Here is a 2967-nt window from a genome sequence, read left to right on the forward strand (position 1 = left end):
TCTGGTGGGCTCCTGAGGAACTGCAAGACAGTTAAATCTGGACAAAATGTCAAAATGGCGGATGGATCTAAGAGACCACTGACTGAATCTGGGTCTTTATATTGTTCTTTCTTGGATTGCTGGGTGCAAGCTTATGTTGTCCCAGAGCTTGCGCACTCTCTTTTAAGTGTAACAGCCTTAAATGATGCTGGGTTCGATGTTCACTTTTCTAACACTTGTTGCTCTTTCTACAGGGATGGAAAGAAGATCTACAGCGTTGAGAGAACAGACAGGCTCTTTCTGGTGCAGATGCCTGTTGAAAATGGGGCTGGTGGAAAAATGGGACTAGTGGAAAATGGGATTGGTGGAAAAATGGGGCTGGTGGAAAATGGGGCTAGTGGAGAGTCCATTGAAGATGCCCATGTGCAGTGTGCAAATGTCCCACCACACGATGGTTGTATTCACTTGTGGCACCGAAAATTCGGACATGCCGGGTGGTCGCTTGTGAAAAAAGCCGCAGAGAACACCATTGGTTGTAGGTTCAAGGCTTGTGACAAATACCTAGATTGTCAAGCCTGTAAGCAGTCGAAGGTCACAACATGCTCATACCCCAGATCAGAAAGGAGAACTAGCAAACCCTTTGAACTTGTGCATGCAGATTTGTCAGGACCCATGCCAACACCTTCTTTAGCTGGGTCTAAGTGGGTTCTAGTTCTGATTGACGATTTTTCGAAATTTAGTTGGGTTTTTGCGCTAAAATGCAAGTCAGAAGCGGCTGCATTGATCAGGGATTGGATCACTGCGATTGAACTACAGTTCTCTACCAGGGTGATTTCCTTTCAATCTGATCGCGGGGGGGAGTTCACAGGTTCTGCGCTGCAATCGTTTTTCAGGCAGAAGGGTATCAATCATCGATTGACGGCCCCCTACTCTCCGCAACAGAACGGGGTTGCAGAGAGAAAGTTTCGCACATTACAGCAATCTGCGAATTCTATGTTGGCAGACTCGGGTTTGCCACAGCACTTTTGGGCAGAGAGTTATCGGACAGCATGTTTTGTACAGAACAGGGTGTACAATTCCAGTGTAGGCAACACACCGTATTACTTGTTGCATCAGAAGAAGCCGAAGGTGGGGTTTCTTCATGTTTTTGGGTCTGAGGCTTTTGTTCTCATTCCAAAAGCCATGCGCAAAAAGGGTGAGCCAAGGTCTAGGAAGATGATCTTTGTGGGCTATGAGCCGGGTTCAAAGGCGTGGCGTTTCGCATACCCTACTGGCAACCAGTCTAAGCTGCTTATTAGCGGCAGTGCTGAGTTTTGCGAGCAGAGTGGGTGGAAGCGTCTTCATGGGAACCCAGATGTTCTGTCAGACTCAGATGAGGAAGAGGAGGAAGGCGAGGCTGAACCTGTTGCTGATGCGCGCAGTCCACAGCAACAGGGTCCAGCGCCAGTTTCTCCGAAAGGGAGTCCCAGGACCCCTCCACAGGTCACCATCAAGTCTGAGCTAAGGAGTGCACCATCCTCACCAACAGAACCAGCTGTGCGCCCGAAACGGCGCAGCAGGTCAGAGGGGGATGTGTCTGACACAGAGGATAGTAGGGTTGATCCAGGTGAATCAGGCGCAGTTCCAGAATTCACGCTGAGGAGGTCAGCAAGATCAACGAAGGGCAAGCCACCTGAAAGGTATGAAGCCACTAGTGTCTGGGTTGGTGTGGCTAGATGTGAGCCTGAATCCTTTGAGGATGTTCAGAAGTTGCCTCAGGAAGAAGCTAGCAAATGGCATGAGGCGATGCAGAAGGAGATGAACTCAATGGAGTCTCTAGGTGTGTTTTCTCTCACGAAGTTGCCAATGGGCGAAAAAGCTGTTAGCTGCAGATGGATTTACCGTTTGAAACCCACAGAAGCAGGAGAACCACAGTATAAAGCGAGATTAGTAGCCCGAGGATTCACACAGAGGAAGGGTGTTCATTTCACAGAGGTATATTCGCCAACCTCGAGAGCGGAGACTCTGAGAATGCTTTTGGCGATAGCAGCACAGAGAGGTTGGAAGGTGAACCATTTTGATGTAGATGTCGCCTACCTGAACTCAGATCTCAAGGAGGAGTTGTACATGCTTCCTCCTCCAGGGTTTGAAGTCAGTGAACCAGGCGTTGTGTGGCGATTGCACAAATCCATCTATGGATTACGCCAATCTGCCAGGAATTGGAATATGTGCCTACATGAAGCTTTAGAGGAGCTAGGTTTTAAGAGATCTCTTGCAGACAGTTGTCTTTACATTAAAGAGTCAGGCTTGAAACAGGAAGTGATCCTTGTGTTTGTTGATGATATCTTAGTGATGGCGCAGACAGGTAAACAGGTAGAAAAGTTTGCTAGAGAGCTTGGAAAGCGGTTCAAGTTGAAGCAGCTTGGAGATGTCAAATCCTATCTGGGCGTGCAAATCACAAAAGCAAGTGATGGAAGCTTCTTGCTTTGCCAGAAAGGTAAGATTGAACAGTTGCTTGAGAAGTTCAGGATGTCTGAGTGTGCAGGTGCCAGATCACCCATGGAGGCTGGTTTTGTAAAGGAGTGTCAGCAAGTAGAACGTGTGGTGTTCGAAAACACTGAGCTCTTTCAGTCAGCTCTGGGTAGTCTGTTGTATCTGTCACAGTGGAGCAGACCAGATATAGCGTTTGCTGTCAATCTGCTCAGTAGAGAGGCCTCAAGTCCTAGTGTGCAGGCCTGGAATGGTATAAAGCGGGTGCTGCGTTACCTGCAAGATACCAAAGACTTTTGTCTTAGGTTGTCAGCTCAAGGAGAAGTCAAACTGACTTGCTTTGTGGACGCAGATTGGGGTAACCTTGAAGATCGCAAATCAGTGTCAGGTCTAGTGGTGAAGTTTGGGGACTCAGTGATAGGGTGGAGGTCCCGGAAGCAAAGTCTCATAGCGCTTTCATCTACTGAAGCTGAGTTCAGTGCGCTATCAGATGCTTGCAGAGAGTTGGAGTTCTATGTG

This window comes from Podarcis erhardii, assembly GCF_964252035.2.
Source record: "Podarcis erhardii genome assembly, chromosome: 4".
Lineage (NCBI taxonomy): Eukaryota > Metazoa > Chordata > Lepidosauria > Squamata > Lacertidae > Podarcis > Podarcis erhardii.